Raw genomic sequence first — 7,412 nt, forward strand, 5'->3', positions numbered from 1 at the left:
TTCAATTTAGACTTAGGGAAGTATAATTATACATATTTTATATGAATATTGTTCACGGCTTACCATAACATGAATTCACATCAATTATGTCATTGAGTACTTATAACGGTAATCTGATATTATTATTATGATTGATATTAAAATATTTTGTCAAAGAAGAAGAAAAGAAGAAAAAAGATCTCATTATATTTTGAGGGTTCCAATTAATGTCTGTCTCCCTCAAAAGGGGGAATTGTTAAATATTAATAATTCGTTAAATATTTCTTATTACACCCAGTTCTGTAGATTGCTTTAGCTTATATGACATAGGCTATTTTTAAGCTTGGCTCATGGTAGAAATGTCAGCTCACTACATATTTAAGTTTAGCCTTGAGGTAAATGTCAAACTCCATATATACCGAGATCACGTGCTTCAAGAGACGTATATAATTCATGGCTAACTGTAGAGGTCGCTGTCTTCTTCCCTCACCATCATGAGAGACAGACACGAAGATGTCGCCTGTGTTGGGCCATGACATGACATAACAGCTGGTATATTACTTGACGGCTATGTGAGAAGCCTAAGAGAGACAGAGGCCATTTGCTATTCAGGATCTCGGAGAGAAGAAGAATACATGCTGCTTTGCTATGAACAATGGACAATCTCTCTTTCACTTATTTTTATTCACCTGTTTTTCTGTAATAACCTTTCAGACAGGTCAATTACCGTAAAGCGAGATCCCGGAGTTCATTGAACCGTGGGAAACTACCGGCGACCAGCGCACACTGCAGGAGCAATTTAACTCTTGCAGTGCATCACCGGAGGACATCGTGGGACACGACAAAGCGGCGGACAAGGTTTTTTTTTTAAATTTATTTGAAGGTGAGTGAGGGAAGGCTTCGGGTGCAAGGCGTATGTGGTGAGTAGGTTATACATGTTGTGTGTTGTATGTACTGTTTGTTACATGTATGTCATGTGTTTCTTTTTTTTGTTAACCCATTATGGTCATTCGCCTGACGATGGGACAACTCTCCCATCATATTTGGATGGGAGAGTTGTCCCATCCGACGAATGACCACAATCTGTCACTACAGACACACAGACTGACGCACAGACTGACACACAGACACAGACTGACACACACAGACATTACTTACCAAATCAATCATACGCCTCACATCCATCCCCATACGACGGTACAAATCCATTTTCTTCACACACAGCACATACACTTCCTCCTTCCTGTGACATCATTTCCCTTTCCTGCGGTTTCTGCAACCCCAAAATGCACCAAATCAGCAGCAAAACCGCAGATCTTTTTTAGATCTGCGGTTTTGCAGCGGATTTGCCTGCTACAATGGGAGTCTATGGGTGCAGAACCGCAGCGGTACCGCAGAAAAGTGACATGCTGCGGAAAATAAACCGCTGCGTTTCTGTGCGTTTTTTTTCCGCAGCATGTGCACAGCAAGTCTGCAGTTCCCATAGACTTCCATTGTAGGTGCACTACACTGCGAATTTGAGGCAATTCCGCGTGGTACAAACCGCGGCGGAACCGCAATTAAATTTGCAACGTCTGCACATGGCCTTAAAAACATCAGTTACTTTTTCAAATGGCCAAAATGGAATGTCTGTCCACTTTGATGCCAGTTCTGATGCCCAGAACCCATTTGGGCCAGGCTAGGGGGACCTGGGTTTGATGCGAGGCAACACTGTCTGTGTATTCTTAGTGTGAGATGAGTGGCCCAAAGTCATTTAACCCCTTAAAAACATCAGTTACTTATTCAAATCTATGAAAATTGGCTGTTTCCCACTTTGATGCCAGTTCTGATGCCCAGAACCCATTTGCGCCAGGCTAGAGGGAGCAGGATTTGATGCGAGGCATCCCTATCTGTGTATTCTTAGTGTGAGATGAGTGACCCAAAGTCATTTAACCCCTTAAAACATCAGCTACTTATTCAAATATGTGAAAATTGGCTGTTTGCCCACTTTGATGCCAATTATGATGCGCAGAACCCATTTGGGCCAGGCTGGAGGGACCTGGGTTTGATGCGGGGCATCAATTTCTGTGTATTGTTAGTGTGAGATGAGTGGCCCAATATTTTGTAAGGGTTCCAATGGGTTGTAATGAATAAGAAAATGCTCACACGAGAATTGAATAAAACTAGTTGAATTTACTTAATAAATTGATAAGATTAAATAATACAGTATAAACAATAAATATACACATAAACTAAACAGACATTACATTATTCAGGTAGAATTCAATCTGTGTCCATCTCTCTCATCTCCATATCATCTCTGTCACATCTCCCCTCTGCTCTCTGTGTGTGTCCTCCCCCCTCCCTGTATATCTGTGTGCCCTTTTATGTGTAAAACTTCTTTGATGTCAACAAGGTATCTGTATTGGACACTGAAACTGCCTCCATTTAGGATAAACATCTCCTGGGCAAAGGTCCTTTTGTTAGAAGATGAATGTAAATGACCTGGTCATTTGCATTCATTGGTTTGGAAGATAAGTGTTAAGATAATAAAAAACAGTTATTTGCCCTGAACAAGTATCAATGACCTTCTGGGAACCTCCATGGAAATGAGAATATACACTGCTCAAAAAAATAAAGGGAACACTTAAACAACAGAATATAACCTCAAGTAAATCAAACTTCTGTGAAATCAAACTGTCCACGCTTAGGAAGCAACACTGGCAATCAATTTCACATGTTGTTGTGCAAATGAAATAGACAACAGAAGGAAATTATTGGCAATTATCAAGACACCCTCAGTAAAGAAGTGGTTCTGCAGGTGGGGACCACAGACCACATCTCAGTACCAATGCTTTCTGGCTGATGTTTTGGTCACTTTTGAATGATGGTTGTGCTTTCACATTCATAGTAGCATGAAACGGACTCTACAACCCACACGAGTGGCTCAGGTAGTGCAGGTCATCCAGGATGGCACATCAATGCGAGCTGTGTCAAGAAGGTTTACTGTGTCTGTCAGCGTAGTGTCCAGAGGCTGGAGGCACTACCAGGAAACAGGCCAGTACACCAGGAGACATGGAGGGGGCCGTAGGAGGGCAACAACCCAGCAGCAGGATGGCTACCTCAGCTTTTGTGCAAGGAGGAACAGGAGGAGCAATGCCAGAGCCCTGAAAAATGACCTCCAACAGGCCACAAATGTGCATGTGTCTGCGCAAATGGATAGAAACCAACTCCATGAGGATGGTCTGAGTGCCCAGTGCCACAGATGAGGGTTGTGCTTACAGCCCAACACCGTGCGGCCCTCCAAATAAATGCCACCCCACACCATTACTGACCCACTGCCTAACCAGTCATGCTAGAGGTTGTTGCACGCAGCAGATCGCTCTCCATGGTGTCTCCAGACTCTGTCACGTCTGTCATATGTGATCAGTGTGAACCTGCTTTCATCTGTGAAGAACCCAGGGGCGCCAGTGACGAATTTGCCAATCCTGGGGTTCTGTGGCAAATGACAAGCATCCTGCACGGTGTTGGCCTTTGAGCACAACCCCCATCTGTGGACGCCGGGCCCTCAGACCATCCTCATGGAGTCTGTTTCTAACCGTTTGTGCAGACACATGCACATTTGTGGCCTGCTGGAAGTCATTTTGCAGGGCTCTGGCAGTGTTCCTCCTATTCCTACTCATGCTACCACGAGTATGAAAGCATAACCAACATTCAAAAGTGACCAAAACATCAGCCAGAAAGCATTGGTACTGAGATGTGGTCTGTGTTCCCCACCTGCAGAACCACGCCTTTATTGAGGGTGTCTTGATAATTGCCAATAATTTCCATCTGTTGTCTATTCCATTTGCACAACAGCATGTGAAAATGATAGTCAATCAGTGTTGCTTCCTAAGTGGACAGTTTAATTTCACAGAAGTTTGATTTACTTGGAGTTATATTCTGTTGTTTTGGTTTTTTTTTCTCATAAATGTGTTTATTAAACTTTTCAAAATAAGGTACAACAATCCAGAAAGATGATATACATATGAATACATCAGAATATACAGACAGGTAAGATACAACATTGTGAGGGACAAAACAAGCTTGTAATCCTAGATATCTCAAATCAGACACGTCATGTCCATTCACATTTTAGTAACCTTTGGACTAATCATTCTGAGATTGTGTAGGAAAAAGGCAGATATAGAGAAATAAAGTCAAGAAGAGGGAAAGAGAATAGAGAAAGTGGGTAAGAAATGGGGGAAGGGGAGGGGGAAATAAACCAACCTCGGACCCAGCTACACTACGAAAACTATGGAAACTCAGTTAACCAGCCCGGAAACTCCGAACTCTCCTTGAATGTGTCCCAGAGGAACCACATTTGTCCCCGCTCGGTCACAGATTCATCATCTTGAGCCATCAGCGACTCCATTCGGTTCACTCTATCCATCTCGGACACCCACTCCACCGCAGACGGAACCCTTGTCGCTCTCCAGTACCGGGGAATAATTGTTCTGGCCGCTATTAAGCAGAACCTCATAATTCCTTTCTTTATGGTTGTTATAGACCCAGGAATCAATGAAAGGAGAGCTATTTGAGGGGATGGCTCACAGTGAACGCCCGTCATCAAGTGAAAGGCTCCAAAAACAGCTTCCCAAAATGGATGTAGAAGACTGCACGACCACCATATATGAAGCATAGACCCCTCCTCATTGTCACATCTCCAGCATAAGTTTGAAATTGCAGGATTTATTTTATGGAGGAGCACAGGACACCTATACCAGTGCGTTAATATTTTAGAATTTTTCTCTTGTGATCTGCAAGATATAGAGGTCTTGTGGGTAAGGGTAAAGATCTTCAGACGGTCTGCTTCAGAGAGGGTGGTCCGCAGATCTCTCTCCCAAGCTGTAATAAAGCTGGGGGTGTTAATAGATAACGTTTCCAGGATCAAACTGTAAAGCAAGGAGACTGTGTGGGTAGGACCCTCCGCAGCCAGCATCAAGGACTCAAATCGGGTCGATGTGTTAAAGGAAATACTCGAAAGGAAGTCCTTCAACTGAGCGAATTCAAGCCAAGATAGCGATTTGCTATGGCAGGTGTCCCGCAACCCCTCCCACAGTGGAGAGCCCAGAGAGTCTGTCCGCCACCTGGCCCAGTCTCACCTGTTCGACAGATCTCCAGCATAGAAACACAGTCCTGTCCACTGCTGGAGGGAAAGCAATGTTGTCAAAGAGGGGGCCCAGTCTACTCGGAATGTTACAAAGTCTCAGTCTCCCCCGATTTCTATCCCAAAATCTCCACACTATCTGCGTAAGAGGTGGAAAGTCCGAGATCGGGGGCCTAAAATTGGCACCACACCATGGTATCCAGTATAGAGAGCAACGAGAGAGGAGTTTTTCTAAAATCACCCACTGTTTATGTAAGTCGCTGTATCTCCAGTCAACTATTCTAGTCAGGAGAATTGCATGATAATATCTTTTGAAGCTAGGAAGACCTGTGCCTCCCTGTGTCTTGGGTCTGGTCAAAACCGAGAACCTAATTCGGGGTCTACGAGCTCCCCAGACAAAACCATTAATAGCAGATTGTAACCGATTAAAGAAATAGTCAGGAATTGCTATTGGGACTGTTTGAAAAAGATAAAGAAAGCGGGGGAGAATGTCCATTTTGATGACGTTTACACGACCAAACCATGATAGCTGAGATCTATTGTATTTTTTAAGATCCAATAGAGTTTTGTGTAAAAGTGGGACATAGTTTAGGGAAAAAAGATCCACTTCGTTTCTGGGGATCCAAACTCCCAAGTATTTTATAGCTTTATCTTTCCATTTAAAAGGGAATGAAGCCCGGAGTCTGTGGACCAGGTCATCAGGGAGAGATACAGTGGGGCAAAAAAGTATTTAGTCAGTCAGCAATAGTGCAAGTTCCACCACTTAAAAAGATGAGAGTCGTCTGTAATTTACATCATAGGTAGACCTCAACTATGGGAGACAAACTGAGAAAAAAAAATCCAGAAAATCACATTGTCTGTTTTTTTTCCTTTTATTTGCATATTATGGTGGAAAATAAGTATTTGGTCAGAAACAAGCAATCAAGATTTCTGGCTCTCACAGACCTGTAACTTCTTAAGAGTCTCCTCTTTCCTCCACTCATTACCTGTAGTAATGGCACCTGATGAAACTTGTTATCAGTATAAAAAGACACCTGTGCACACCCTCAAACAGTCTGACTCCAAACTCCACTATGGTGAAGACCAAAGAGCTGTCAAAGGACACCAGAAACAAAATTGTAGCCCTGCACCAGGCTGGGAAGACTGAATCTGCAATAGCCAACCAGCTTGGAGTGAAGAAATCAACTGTGGGAGCAATAATTAGAAAATGGAAGACATACAAGACCACTGATAATCTCCCTCGATCTGATGCTCCACGCAAAATCCCACCCCGTGGGGTCAGAATGATCACAAGAACGGTGAGCAAAAATCCCAGAACCACGCGGGGGGACCTAGTGAATGAACTGCAGAGAGCTGGGACCAATGTAACAAGGCCTACCATAAGTAACACACTACGCCACCATGGACTCAGATCCTGCAGTGCCAGACGTGTCCCACTGCTTAAGCCTGTACATGTCCGGGCCCGTCTGAAGTTTGCTAGAGAGCATTTGGATGATCCAGAGGAGTTTTGGGAGAATGTCCTATGGTCTGATGAAACCAAACTGGAACTGTTTGGTACAAACACAACTTGTCGTGTTTGGAGGAAAAAGAATACTGAGTTGCATCCATCAAACACCATACCTACTGTAAAGCATGGTGGTGAAAACATCATGCTTTGGGGCTGTTTCTCTGCAAAGGGGCCAGGACGACTGATCCGGGTACATGAAAGAATGAATGGGGCCATGTATCGTGAGATTTTGAGTGCAAACCTCCTTCCATCAGCAAGGGCATTGATGATGAAACGTGGCTGGGTCTTTCAACATGACAATGATCCAAAGCACACCGCCAGGGCAACGAAGGAGTGGCTTCGTAAGAAGCATTTCAAGGTCCTGGAGTGGCCTAGCCAGTCTCCAGATCTCAACCCTATAGAAAACCTTTGGAGGGAGTTGAAAGTCCGTGTTGCCAAGCGAAAAGCCAAAAACATCACTGCTCTAGAGGAGATCTGCATGGAGGAATGGGCCAACATACCAACAACAGTGTGTGGCAACCTTGTGAAGACTTACAGAAAACGTTTGACCTCTGTCATTGCCAACAAAGGATATATCACAAAGTATTGAGATGAAATTTTGTTTCTGACCAAATACTTATTTTCCACCATAATATGCAAATAAAAGGAAAAAAAAACAGACAATTTGATTTTCTGGATTTTTTTTTCTCAGTTTGTCTCCCATAGTTGACGTCTACCTATGATGTAAATTACAGACGCCTCTCATCTTTTTAAGTGGTGGAACTTGCACTATTGCTGACTGACTAAATACTTTTTTGC

This window comes from Dendrobates tinctorius, unplaced genomic scaffold (assembly GCF_039654945.1).
Source record: "Dendrobates tinctorius isolate UK_male_01 unplaced genomic scaffold, ASM3965494v1 ptg000044l, whole genome shotgun sequence".
Classification (NCBI taxonomy): Eukaryota; Metazoa; Chordata; class Amphibia; order Anura; family Dendrobatidae; genus Dendrobates; species Dendrobates tinctorius.